General features: G+C 45.3%; 1 protein-coding gene across 10 annotated transcripts in view; it reads right to left on the bottom strand.

Annotated features, from left to right (window-relative positions):
* Window positions 1–15,259, bottom strand: part of LOC137438712 (neuronal cell adhesion molecule) — a 509,305-nt gene that overhangs the window by 170,990 nt on the left and 323,056 nt on the right. The gene's annotated exons all lie outside the window — the stretch shown is intronic.

Raw genomic sequence — 15,259 nt, forward strand, 5'->3', positions numbered from 1 at the left:
CCTCGAGTCAGCGTGCGTTGACCCAATACCCCGAAGGGGCGGCCACCCATGTTACCCTTACTACTGCCAAGGGGTGGCCACCGGAAAGTGTAGGTTGGATGGTGGGGCGGTTACGAGAAGTTACCTTACAAGGTTATCGGTGTAAAAGGGGCCGCTGGACTTTGAAACGGCTCAAAAATGGTGAAGGGTTCTCAATTGACATTAAGACACAACGGAGGGATGGAGTGTTCGAAGAAGCAGAGTTGCCCCCTAAGGGCACCTATGCCATGAGGGCAGTGCTAACGGACCCGGGTGAGTCAGATTACCTCCTAGCGGAGGTGCCAGATAATTTATGGCCTCAGAGCGATGATGAGGTTGGACGGATGCGAGACGCCGAACCTCTAGTGATATCAGTGCAGCCGGGGATGCGCTTGCCAAACGTAAAACAGTATAAGCTACGACCCGAAGCCGACGTAGGCATAGCACCAGTAATTCAATCCCTGGTGGAACAGAAAATTATCGTGGAAACTAACAGTCCATGTAATACACCAATTTTGCCAGTAAAAAAGCCGACGAAAGACAAATGGAGGTTTGTACAGGATTTAAGGGAGAGGTGAACAAGGTGATACAGGGCATACACCCACTAGTTCCAAATGGAGAAACCCTTATGATGTCAATCCCGCCGGACGCAACATACTTCACAGTTATCGACCTTTGTTCTGCGTTTTTCTCTGTGCCCATCGCGGCTGAGTCACAATACTTGTTCGCTTTCACCCATAGGGGGCGACAGTATACTTGGACAGTACTACCTCAGGGGTTTTCAGATAGCCCCACTCTGTTTTCCCGGGCGCTGCACCTGGCGGATGTGGAATTGACGGGAGGGTCAGTGTTGTTGCAATACGTTGACGATTTGTTGATTTGCTCCCCTTCTAAGGAGGCATGCGAAATGGATTCCATGGCCCTATTAAAGGCCCTGGCGGCCAAAGGCCACAAAGTAGGCAGACCAAAACTTCAATTTGTGCGGAAGGTTGTAACTTACTTGGGACACGCCATTTCGCACGGAAAACGAGAATTGGATGCTGGACGGGTGACCGCTATCATGGAGATACCTCGCCCACACTCGCAACGGCAAATGCTGCGCTTCCTAGGTATGACGGGATATTGCCGCACTTGGATACTTGATTTTGCGCTGCTGGCTAAGCCACTGTACGAGGCGACCAAATCAAATGCCCCGGACGAATTGGTATGGACGGATGAATTAAGGCGATGTTTCGAAGGGCTGAAAAAGGCGTTGGTCACGGCACCGTCATTAGGACTTCTGGATTATGCGAAACCATTTACCCTTTACACTCACGCCGTGGGAGGTTTCGCCCAGTCAGTTTTGACACAGACCCATGGGGATAAGGAGCGCCCGGTAGCCTACTTTAGTAAAAAGTTAGACCCGGTCGAACGAGGGTTTCCGGTGTGCCTGCAAGCCATGGCAGCGGCCAGGTACGCAGTAGAAAGAACAGCGGACATCGTTATGGGACACCCAGTAACGCTACGGGTACCGCATTGCGTCACTTCGCTGTTGTTACACCATCAGAGACTCCTCCTCACTCACCACATTCAAAACATCACTAAAGACCCACCTGTTCAACGCTGCATTCAACATTCAACCCACAGCATTTAACCCCTGACTATCTCTTCTCCTTCTCCCTCCTTTTGCTTTAAATATTTCCCTATTGATTCTTGTCTTGTCTTTTTGATTCTTGTCTTATATATATGCCGTATATCGCTGCTGTTTGTTTTCTTGATTCTTGTCTTTTTGCAATTGTTGTTTTCATGTATTGTTATGCATTATGTTTTCCACTCTGTCAAAGCGCCTTTGGGCTTCTGGAAAAGCGCTATACAAAATAAATGAATTATTATTATTATTATTATTATTACAGCGAAGCACACAGCATTTGTCTAACACTAGATTAATGCAATACGAATCCGCACTGATCACTGCAGCCAACATCACGATCGAACGTTGCACGGCACTCAACCCAGCCTCACTGATGCCCACCCCTGAGGAGGGCGAACCCCATGTGTGCGCCGACGTTGTGCAGCTAGTCTCCACGGTGCGATCGGATTTAAAGGACAATCCCCTAGAATACCCCGACTGTACATATTATGTCGATGGATCAGCTAGGCGCGCATGGGATGGGTCCCTCTTGTCCGGGTACGCTGTATGCTTGGATAGCGAAACGGTGGAAAGCGGGCGTCTTCCACCTACATTTTCCGCACAGCAGGTGGAGCTGTGCGCCTTGACCAGAGCGTGCAGCTTGGCGGAAGGCCTTGCCGTCAACATTTACACAGATTCGGCCTACGCTCATGGCGTAGTCCACGATAAAGGGGCCATCTGGAAGATGAGAGGTTTTCTCACATCTGCCGGTTCAGTGATAAAGAATGGCGTGTTGGTAGAAGGGCTCCTCCGAAGCATTTTACTTCCCCGCGCTATCGCGGTAATTAAATGTCGTGGCCACCAAAGGGCGGACACTGACGTTGCCTGGGGCAATGCAAGGGCGGACGAGGCGGCAGGAAAGGCCGCCAACCAACAGATAGAACGCAACATGCCGATGGTGACACGAGCAAAGAAGATATCCGCACAGATTGCTGACATACCGACCGTGGGACCACCCGCCACACCAACTAAGGACGATATCATAAATTTGCAGAACGCTGCACCGACGGCCGAACACGAGGACTGGCTCAAACGAGGGGCGATACGCCTTGGGCCAGGAGAAATATGGACCCTTGACGAGAAACCTATAGCACCCCAGGCCTTACTGCCTTGGCTGGCACGCATGGCACATCAGAATGGTCATGTGTGCCAGAGGGGGGTGATGGGACAGATAAACTACACTTGGGCAGCGCCAGGACTGTCACGAATTGTATCCGAAGTGTGCCGATCGTGTGTGGTCTGCCAGCAACACAATAGAGGGGCGCCGCCGAGACATGCACATGACGGGGGACGGCCCCCACCAAGTGGGCCGTTCGCAACTATCGAGTTCGATTTTACAGAATTGGAACCAAGCATGTCGTTTCGCTATGTGTTGGTAATCGTAGATACGTTCACCAAATGGGTCGAAGCCTACCCATGCGTCAAGTCCGATGCCCCGACAGTAGCGAAGCGCCTCGTGCGGGATTTTATGTGCAGATTTGGCATCCCCCAGATAATTTCGTCAGATCAAGGGGGCCATTTCACGGCGCAGGTGGTTAAGGGCATCCTGAAGGCGTTGGGCGTTAAACAGTCCTTCCATTGCGTTTACCACCCACAGTCATCGGGACTGATGGAACGAACGAATAAGACTTTAAAGAATAAACTAGCGAAACTTTGCGCAGACACAGGCTTGAGGTGGCCGGAGGCTCTCCCGCTTGCATTGATGAGCATCCGTTCCACCCCGGGTCGCACTACGGGCCTTTCCCCCCATGAAATATTAATGGGACGACCTATGAGTTTGCCCGTTTCAGCACCAACGGACATGTCCACCCTTGCTTTGCCGGTGATGGATGACATGCTTTTGAGATTTTGCATAGGCTTGTCCAATGTGGCACGCAGCATCCATGCTCGAGTACGAGAGGCGCTGCCTGAACCAATAGGCCACGCCATCCACGACTTCCAAGCCGGCGACTGGGTGCTCGTAAAGCACTTCACCCGCAAAGCTGCTTTGGAACCACGGTGGAAGGGACCATTCCAGGTGCTACTGACCACACCGACGGCAGTCTTCTGCGAGGGTAAACCTTCGTGGATCCACGCCACTCATTGTAAGTTGTCCATTCCCGCACCACAAGCCACACAAGACACCGCACCTCACACTGCTGCAGACACCACACCTCACACTGCTGAAGACAATGCACCGACTAGGGCACTACAGTCTCCTAAGGGCGGCGATGACGGTCATGGTGATGGGAATTCTGGGTAGCTGCCTCAAACCCCCTGCCAAAGATAGGCTCTTGAATTTCGAGCTATCGAGAAAGGACCTCCTCAAGTACCCAGGACATGACAACTATTCAGCATTGCCCCTCTACCCCGTCAAGTATATAACGGCTCGCTGGGGACAGGGGATAGCAGTACATTGCTGTGAGTTGGAGACAAATTTCAAGTGGTTATCTGTAAGATGGGTGGAAGCTATAGTGGTACACAATAAGACACCACAGGCACGCATGAAAAGACCACGCCTAGTCCTGACTAAGGTTAGGAAAGTGGAAAATGGAACATACACTGGGAACATAAGCAGTCGATATGCCCCAGGATATCGATGGGGCGAGGGCATCGAGAATACTACCCTCTTATTGCATTATACCCCCATTGGCCCGGATACAACAATGATACTTGAATGTGGAATATGGCCCCCTCGCACGCTAATTCCAAATGGAACTGAACCCTACTTCCGACCTAGTTGCGCCTCCTATGTCATTAAAACCCCGCCTGCCCAGGAAGTAAGAAGGAAGCCAGAGGAAAACACATACTGGAAGGTTGCACGGCAGATGGCCACAGTACAGAATAGGACACGGTGTTGGATGTGTATGCACCTTCCCCGCACCAGCACATCAGGAATACCAATGGTAGTGTTACCCCTATCACTCAATGATTTGTGCTCGAAGCCACTAGACACCAAATGTATTAGTACAACCCTGACAAGCCAAGGTTCTGACGGAACCGCGTGTAAACGAGTTTTCCAGTACTCCCCCCCCCCCCCCATCCAGTCCCGACATTTTGAGGAACGTCCGGCGCCGGTTTGGGTCAAGCCGGCGAGGGGGGCCCTCTGCTTAGAAGGAAAGGGCCAAGTAATGGTAGGCAAATCCGTGTGTAGAGATACCCTCCCCGCGGACCCTAGGGAAGGGAAACATAGGCTGTTGGTGAATGTTACAAGTTCGCCCTTACATAACCTCACCCACCTCCAGTTGGCATGGGAAGGGGAAAACGGGACAAACACTATCCCAGGCCTTCGCACTTGCATGACCACCCATTTAGTGGCTCCACACGGGACCATGTTTGTATGCGGGAACAAAGCTTACCCGTATTTACCTGATAATTGGGGAGGAATTTGCTATTTAGGATCAGTTTTCCCAGAAATGGAAATGCGACAACACTTGCATAATACCCCTGCACTCATAAGGACACAACGAAGCACCTATTGGCACGACGACGACACCACCACCTTACACGGCGCTGATTGGGAGAAGGCCGTTGGTTTCTTCTTCCCATGGGCTGGGACGGTCATGAGCAGTTACCGCATCGACAAAATTGCGTTAATCTTAGAACAGGTGGCCAACGACACCGCTACAGCACATGACGAAATGTTGGACACGGTTGTCCACCTGCGTACAATGGTTATGCAAAATAGGGTTGCGTTAGATATGCTACTGGCAGAACGAGGAGGGGTATGTGGGATAATTGAGGGTAGATGTTGTACTTTTATTCCTGATCCTTCACAGGGGGTCAGTGCTGCTATTATAAGGTTAAGAGAAAGTGCTCATATATTGACAAAGGATCGAATGGATCGGGAAGCCTCCCACCAGTGGCTTACTGACTGGTTCAAAGGATGGACAGGGACGATAGTAAAGTGGATATTGACCGCCTTGGCAATAGTCCTTGGAATCGTGGTCTGTTGTGTACTAATCAAGGCTTTAGTCCTTGCATGTGTGAGAAAGTTTACCACAGGATGGACACTGAAGACGACAACAGAAAAGGCCATGGTGTTGATCGATAAGCTGACCGCGGGTCCCGATGACACACCGGCCGTCGACGTGACTGCAGATCGCGGATCCTGGAACGACGACCCGAACGAGGCACTGGGCCGTGACAATGAGATCTCCGCTTCCGAAGATTGTTCTTCCATTGTTGATATTACCGATAATGATTTTGATTACACAGTTGCGGACCTCAGAGCATTTCAGGCTGCCAGGACGCCGATTACTCTGGACCCCAACATGTCGCATGCAGACACCAACGAGTACCTAAGGGAGTCTTCTCGTTTTTTCTCGATGTGTAAGGCTATGACTATTGCTGGCCTCCTACGCCGCAGGCCTACGCCACCTGAGAATAATGTTACTGATGATGTTTCCAATGATGATGTGGGCCACTTGCAAGGGTCCCCGACTGATGTTTATGTCTCAATGCAGGCTTTGCCTCTTTATGTTTCACGAGCTCACCTTTATGTCTCACAAGCTCACAGTGAGTCAAACGTCACTGACCCAATCCTGGATTTGGACCCGACTGCAAACCCAAGCCTGGATGGTGAGGAACTCAACATTGGAGATACTCTGAGTTCCGAATCTGATTGTTTTGAAGATTCGTCCGTGGATAACAGCGATGGAAGCAGCATCGCCTCGGACGACCTCGACTTTGACCCAAAGGAAGTTTCTCTCCCTCCTTTGGACCGTTATGCTTTGTTTTTTGGCCATAGGTTTGAGCCACCTGATACTGATGACATTGTGTCTTCCCCAGATCACCAGCATATAAGAGACCTCATGAACATGAATATCGATTGAGCGCTGAAGATCTACAAGGATTTCCCCTGGGGAAGCCTGGGCGAGCTCCAGTCGGGGGGGAGTCCTGGCCGCACCTCTGTGCACCAAGGGTGGGTCGGGAGATCCTCCTGGGTGTGGACCCCGGCTGAACCAGAGGTCTTCGTTGTGGATCTGACACGCTATTCGATCTTCATGCCTCTACGGTCTCACCTCATACACCCATTTACACCTGACTTACATCATACACCCACATACACCCGCATACACCCACATACCCGCGGATCATCCTGCTGAGTGCGATGTGTGGTACTTTGGGTACGGGACATGCTCACTGGGCTGCATTCGCGTGGTATGTTTAGTGACACTGCCTATTTCACTACTCTCGGAGGATTTTACATGCCATTTGATCACCCTGCTTTTACAGACTTACATTGCATACTCACATACAGACGCGAATCATCCTGCTGGGTGCGATGTGGAGTGCTTTGGGCACTACATGCTCACTGGGCTGCCTTCGCGTGATATGTTGAATGACTTTCCTGATTTGTTTTGTTTCTGCTTTGTTTGAAATAAAGGCCTTTGATTGGCTCGTAGATAACGTTGTATCTTAGATCCAAAAGGGTGGTATGTAGGGAGCTGTTATTCCCCTCCCCCTTTGTTAATTCTTGCTGCTCTACCAATTACCAAGTATAACCAATTATATGTTTTGTTTTGACTGATTGCTGTGTTCTTTTACAATATTTAGTCCTTTCTTGTGCATTGAGGATGTGTAATATCCTAATAAGGAGTTCTGTGCTTGTGAGCTCTTGCCCGGTGTTGGCATAATCCCTTGTTCCCCTTCTTGGCCTTGGTTGCAGCTGCTATCTCTCAGCCTCCCACATGACTTTGCCAATATCCTGTGGGCTGACACATTTATGAGTGTCCACTCCCTTTGTACTTTCCCAACCAAGGTCTCTATACAGAAAGTTGTAAACATGTTGCCACATATTGCTGACCATCTCCTTATCTGAGCTAGCCCATGAGTGGCCTTGGATGAACTTCCTTTAACTAACTGAACAACAGGATGGGACTATGGTGGGAGGACCAATGAGCCCATTCTTTCTCTGTATCTTGTGAGCTAAAACCACACCCTATATTCTTTATATATAGCAAGTTTAAATCGAATTATTTCAGAGCATCTTGTTGTAGTGTTGGTCATTTTGTGTGAGCCTCCTGCGACATCCTGCTTTCCGCAAGCTTGTGTAACGAGTTCTAATAAATATATCCGTTGCTCCTTTCTCTGAGTCTTCTGAGTCCCAAGTTCTAAGTCCCAATTCCGACATATATATATATATATATATATATATATATATATATATATATATATATATATATATATATATATATGTATATATATATATATATATATATATATATATATATATATATATATATATATATATATATATATATATATATACAGTCACGTGAAAAAGTAAGTACACCCCATGTAAAGTTTTGACTTTATCAACATATTTCAACATAAAGCAATTGATCTTCATCTATCTATAATTCCAGCAATCTCTGTGTGTCTGTCTGTGTGTCTGTGTGTCTGTGACCGCTGTTTCTCGACAACCACGGGTCCGATATACTTGAAACTTGCCAGGTATATTGCTGGGGACCCGAGGATGTGCCTTTTCAAGGTTTGTAATTAATCGGACAAGTACCTACCGAGCTATGTCCAAAAAACGCTTCAACCAATCAGAGAGCAGCGAGCTATCACGTGTGCCGAACCGTTAATGCAATGCAAGCGTTAATGCGTTAATGCAAGGCTTTTCTTTTTTTCCCTCTTCTCTTTCTACTTTTCCTTGCGATTAAATTGCAAACAGCCAAAATACGTTGGCGCTAATTGAATAATTGGCCATTAACACTAAAATAATCGTAACTGCGATATGCCAACTTCCGGACAGTGCAGCCTTCCATGTTGTTGTTGTTTGCAGCAGCTGTTTGCAGCAAGGCAAGGCTTTTCTTTTTTTCCCTCTTCTCTTTCTACTTTGCCTTGCGATTAAATTGCAAACAGCCAAAATACGTTGGCGCTAATTGAATAATTGGGCATTATGTTTTACAACTAATAAAAACGAATTTGCGATTCATTCGCTTTCCTGCGCGTTTGTGTACGCGATGGCGATTTCTTTACCAAACTCCGGAAGCCGTTCGCTTTGGACCGAACCATTGCATGTAAATAGAGGGGGGGGATTGTCACCACTCGCAAGCCGTTCGCTTTGGACCAAACCATTTCATGTAAATAGAGGGGGGGGGATATAATTTTAGATATAGATATAGTACGGGCATGCCCTAGTTTCAACAATATTGATAGATAAAGGTGATATAATATAACAACTATCCTGAAACATTTACATTTTGTAGTCCATTGTATAATTTAAATAAACATAAATGCAAATTTCGCATGTGGAAAAAGTAAGTACACCCCTACGCCTACATTTATCACTACTTCAAATACCTAAAATTAGAATCAGGTGCACCAGCTCAGGTGCAAATGATAACAACATCGTTAGAGAGGATCTTGGGGGAACCTGTCTTATTTAAACCTCAGACATTTAGTTTGGTTTGCTCTTTGTTGTTGAAGTGTGCGGCGTCACCATGCCTAGATCAAAAGAGCTCTCTGAGGCCTTCAGAAAGAAGCTTATAGATGCCTACGAGTCTGGGAAGGGATTTAAAAAGATCTCCAAACAATTTGAAATCAATCATTCGACTGTCCGGAAGATCATCTACAAGTGGAGAAGATTCCAACAACTGTCAACTTGTTCAGGCCAGGCCGCCCCAGCAAGTTCAGCCTGAGAGCAGACCGCAAGTTGCTGAAAGAAGTCTCTAAGAACCCCAGAATGTCATCACGGGACCTACAGGTAGCTCTTGTCACTGTTGATGTCAAAATGCACGAGTCTACCATTAGAAAGAGGCTGCACAAATTTGATCTACATGGGAGGTGTGCCAGGAGGAAACCGTTGCTGTCCAGAAAGAACATCAGGGCAAGACTAAAGTTTGCCAATGAACACCTCGGAAAAAACCAGCACTTCTTGAACAATGTGCTCCAGACAGATGAGTCAAAGGTAGAGCTATTTGGCCACAGTACCAGAAGACATGTGTGGCGAAAACCAAAGACAGCATTTGACCACAAGTACCTGATACCAACTGTAAAGCATGGTGGTGGAAATATTATGGTTTGGGGCAGCTTTGGGGGGCAGCTCTTGCTGCATCAGGGCCTGGGCAGCTCACCATCATTGAATCCACTATGAATTCTTCATTGTACCAGAGGGTGCTTGAGGATAATGTGAGGCCATCTGTCAGAAAGTTGAAGCTCAACCGAAGGTGGACCTTGCAACTTGACAATGACCCGAAATATACCAGTAAATCCACCAAGGAATGGCTGAAAATAAAGAAATGGAGGGTTCTGGAATGGCCAAGTCAAAGCCCGGATCTAAATCCCATCGAGATGTTGTGGGGGGATTTGAAACGAGCTGTGTATGCAAGAAACCCCCCAAACATCTCACAGGTGAAATAATTCTGCATGGAGGAGTGGGCAAAAATTTCTCACAGTCGATGTCAGAGACAGGTAGACAGTTATAAGAAATGCCTACTTGAGGTTGTTTCTGCCAAAGGAGGCAATACAACCGATTAGAGCCAAGGGTGTACTTACTTTTTCCACATGCGAAGTTTGCATTTATGTTTATTTAAATTATACAATGGACTACAAAATGTAAAAGTTTCATGATATTTGTTATGTTATATCACCTTTATCTATCAATATTGTTGAAATGAGGATCAAATAGCTGTATGTTGAAATATGTTGAAAAAGTCAAAACTTTACATGGGGTGTACTTACTTTTTCACATGACTGTATATATATATGTATGTATGTATGTATGTGTATATATATATATATATATATATATATATATATATATATATATATATATATATATATATACATATATATATATATATATATATATATATATATATATATATTATATTCACACACACACACACACACACACAGTACACAACCACACATACACAAACACACACACACACACACGACACACACATGGCACACACACCATACACACACGGCACACACACGGAACACACACGGCACACACACGGCACACACACGGCACACACACACACACACACACCCAACCTTGCAAATATTTCTTGCTGAAAGTTTGCTTCTTCGTCCATCCTGTCCACCCTTGGGTCGCAACCCCCTACCCCTCATTTGTCCCCACACCCATTATTTTTCCAAGTCTTTCTCTATTTTGTCCTTCAACCCTGCTTTTGGGCTTACTCTCCTCTCTCTACTGTTCGTTTTTTCTGTTACGTCCTTGTTGCTGAGTGGCTGCTGAGTATGCTGGTGCTGAGTCGGATGTTGGGCATTTGGAGCTTAAAGTATATGTCTTTAGAAAAGGGGAACTTATAAAAGGTAAAATATTGACCATTAATTTTCGGATATTTTCTATCTGAATAGCATCGATTGAAGGGGTAATGTCAAAGTCAAAGAGAGAAATTGAAGGTGTAAAATTAAAGAGAGAAAGTACTGTATCGTTGTCGTTCGTGAGCAAAATTTCAATGTCAGCTGTGGAAATGTGATGGTATCTTTGGAAAAAAAAAACAAGAAAAAAATGGAGGGGGTAGGGATTTGGGGATGTGGAAGGGTCAGGGAAACAGCAAGATTTGAATACAATATTTAAAGGTTGGGAGGTCAACATTAGACTAATGAGCCAGAACAAATTGAGGTGAGTGCCAAGCATATGGCGTGAAGACAAGGGCCAGACGGTAAAAGAAAGGTTCAACATTTTTGGACTAAATATGAAATTTGCCCTTAAAGAGTCCAACCTGAGATAAAAGTAAAGAAATGAGATTCTAGAAGTAATTAAATGCAGACTATTTACAACCTTATGGGTCAAATATACATTTTCAAACATTTTGATCACACAAGCTTTTAATTATTATTGAAATATTAGTGATTCAAGAAAAGGTACATTTGTGATTTCGTCCTTGTTGGCACCTCGTCCATTTTAACGCCTGCACCCATTTATATTTCTGTTACCTGATGTAAAATGGGTGTTAAACTTGATCTACAAGTTGTATTTTCACTTTCTCTGGAGTGCTGTAAATGAAAGATTCCTTCTTTTTTTTTGCAAGTATAAATTTGTCAATGAAAATTTTGCCCACTGATGTGACATTGCATTGCTAGACAGTATGGCCAGACACAAGTGATTATAGCTCCTGTATTTGCAACGTAGCTTCCATTGCATTTCTTTTTTTCAGACATTTTATGTATTAACTATTAATCCATTTTTCCAGCTGAGGCAGACTGCTCCAAAGGTTTCCTGCCTAACATAGACACATCGCGTTGTATTCCAATAGTGTAGGTGGAACGACTATAAAGCTGCTCAGAACAGCCACAGCTATGGAAGTTACCAGGTATGCAAGGTAAAGAAGCTTGATCCAATAAATGACAAAGTTGCATTGTGATAAGAGTTACATTTCCTCCATACATGTTTGCCAATTTTAAAAGCACTCAATGAGTGCTTTTAAAAGCACACATTGCCAAGCATATCGCTTTCTGCGACAGCAGTAAAATCTAATTCAAAATCATATGTGATTTGAAATTTGAGCTGGATATGTATTCTTAGGCCTTAACACTGTAAGTAGTAGATGTGTGCCTAGTGGTGTAGATATTGAACTGGAATCCAAGGTTGTGAATCCAAAACAAGTTGAAGACAACAGTCGGAAGGAATTGTATTATTTACTTCTGGAAACTGATAGGTGGTATCAGGATAGCTACCATGCTACTATCGGATTATCATTAAAAACCAAACTAGCTCAATCATGACATTTTGAAAGGAAATAATCTGCCTGACCTATCTGGTCTTGCCTACATGTGATGTGAAACCTGCCCAAACATTTTGGTTTACTCCTCAGTCACATTTGCTCTACGGCTAGGATACGGCGTCCATACCCCCCCCCCCCCTAAATTGACAGAAACGTGCGGCGGCCGCAGAGTTTCTGAGGTGGCCTCAGGGTGGCCCTAGGGCGTATGGCTATCTTTTACAGGCTGTAGGGGTCGCCGTGGAATTATAGCGCGGAGTTATAACTTTTTTCATTTCTAGGTCGGCCGTAGCAATTCGACAAGCCGTAGCCATGACAACTGTAAGTGCTGTTATACATATGAAAAAGAACTGGTATATATACCCACTCGTTACCATCCGTCTGGCCGCACGTTCGCCTTAGGGCCCCCCTGCGGTCGCCTTGCGGGCACCTTGAGGCTACCTTGCGTCTGCCTTGAAAATTCTATGGCCGCCACAGGGACGCCCTAAGGTCACCGTGCGACATCAAATCAAAGACCGTAACGGCACCCCCACGTTTTCGGTCTCCACAATTTCTAAATACCCCGTGCGGCTACCCGAAAAATAAAAACATATGTGACTGCTACATTGTGTGACCGTGGAAATACTGCGGCCGCCCTATAATTACTAGTGGCCGTAGATTTTTTAGACCCTACGGCCGCCGAGCCAAATGTGACTGAAGTATTACTCTTAATGCATACAGGGCCTCTTGTGATGGGTGAGACTGAAATGCATATGATGAAAAGACCTTGTCCTCCCCCTCCCCCCCCCCTAAATTTCCCCAACAGACGAAGTAGAAACAATAATAACTAGAAAGCATCAGAAAATGCAAAGCCCATCTGCATCCATTTGTATTCGGACGACTTCTTCTTCGTATAACAAAAACAGTGAAAGAAAATACAATTGATTTTATGCAGCCTTGTCCTTTCAGCTTTAGATCTAAAAAAATAATCAGCTTCTAGCTTTTGATTGGTGAACCAATTCAGTGACGCAATATGCAAATTATTAAAATTTTAGGTGAAAAAGATGAAAATTTACGATTTTATGTGATGCTGACCCTTGACCTTTTGACCAAATTATTAATTTGCCTTCTCCATATTCTCATATAAAGCTTTCTTGAAAATTTGATGACAAATCTCAAATGATAAATTCAAATTTCAGGTCAATTGGATGAAAATTGATGATTTTATATGATGCTGACCTTTGACCTTTTGACAAAATCATTAATTTGCCTTCTCCATATTATCATAACAAAGCTTTAGTGAAAATTTGCTGACAATAGCTCAAATGGTAAAAAGTTACGGCCCAGACAGACAAACAGACAGACATCCAGACACACAGAAGTGATTACAAAACCCAGTCTTTTGCTGTGCAGGGGACGGGATAATAATTATATATTATTAAGCTGCACCAGAAACTGCATGCTTGGTCAGGGTCACCCAGATAGCTCAGATGGCAGAGCGACTAGTAAGGTTCATCACAGGACCCAGGTTCAATTCCTGGTCTGGGCACAAATTTCCCACATATATCATATGGAAATAATAATAATCATAATAATAATAATAATTATTATTATTATTATTATTATTATTATTACTTGGCAAAAAATATTTTTAAAAATTGCAAGTATGCTGATCACTCCGGTTTGTGTGTTTTGTGTGTTTGTGTGTTTGTGTGTGTTTGTGTGTTTGTCCGCTCACTTATACTTGCCTATAGGTCACAATTTGAAACCAATCTACACGAAACTTCACCAAATGGTAGAGTTCGTCGTCTGACAAAATCCTATTTATTTTTGAGGTCAAAAGATCGAAAGGTCAACATAGGCCAAAGGTCAACCATTTTTTTTCGAATTTCTAAAATCCTCAATTTTCATCCAATTGACTTGAAATCTGAATATTATTTGCATATCACCTTACTAAATCCAACCACCAACTATTTTTGAGGTCAACACAGGCCAAAAGGTCAACAAAGGCCGAATTTCTAAAATTGTCCATTTTCATCCGATTAACTTAAACTTTGAAGACGATTTGCATATCAGGTCACTGAATTCAACCACTAATTATTTTTGAGGTCAAAAGGATGCTCTACTGAGTGCCATTCCACTTTGTTCTGTTTTGCCAAGTGTCGTTCTATGAGTGATTTTTCATTATTATATTGATACATTTCAAATCTGGCCTCCAAAGCCAGTCGCCGACTGGGCATCCTCTGTCGTGCGAAGTCCTTCCTTGGCACACCTGAGCTCCTCACCACATACAAGGCTTTCATCCGCAGCTCTATGGAATACTGCTCTCCCCTCTAGTCTGGTGCTCCTGCCTCACACCTAGCTCGTCTTCACGCTGTTGAAACCAAAGCGTTCAGAATCATTGGAATCTCCCACGATGAAGCTAACTCCAAGGGCCTTTCACTCACTCACCGCAGGCAGGTTGGTGGTCTTTCCGTCTTCTACCGACTCCTATCTGGCATTGCCCCCCCAGCTCTCTCTGAGCTCTGTCCCCCAAATATTCCTACAGGTCGCACAAGATCTGCCTGCAACCCTCTTATGGTTAAACTGCCAAAATCAAGACTTTCTGCTCACCTTCACTCCTTCATTCCTCTTTTCTCCCGCCTCTGGAACAAACTCCCTCACTCTCTTCAATCCCACTCCACCCTCCAGGTCTTTAAAACAGCTGTTCACCACCATCTCTTATCCTCCCCCATCCAAAACCTTGATCTTTTCTACCCCCGCTAATTTCGGTCCCCTTGTGTTTTATACCTCTCCCCCCCACCACCCCCCCCCCCCCCCTTCCCACGTCTCCTGCTCCCAAGCCCTCTCCCTCCCACACTTCTCCCTGCTCTCAATTGTTGTGGTTGTGTGCTTCCCCTTCTCT

The sequence above is a fragment of the Myxine glutinosa genome, chromosome 1 (assembly GCF_964187855.1).
Source record: "Myxine glutinosa chromosome 1, kmMyxGlut1.1, whole genome shotgun sequence".
NCBI classification, from domain to species: Eukaryota; Metazoa; Chordata; class Myxini; order Myxiniformes; family Myxinidae; genus Myxine; species Myxine glutinosa.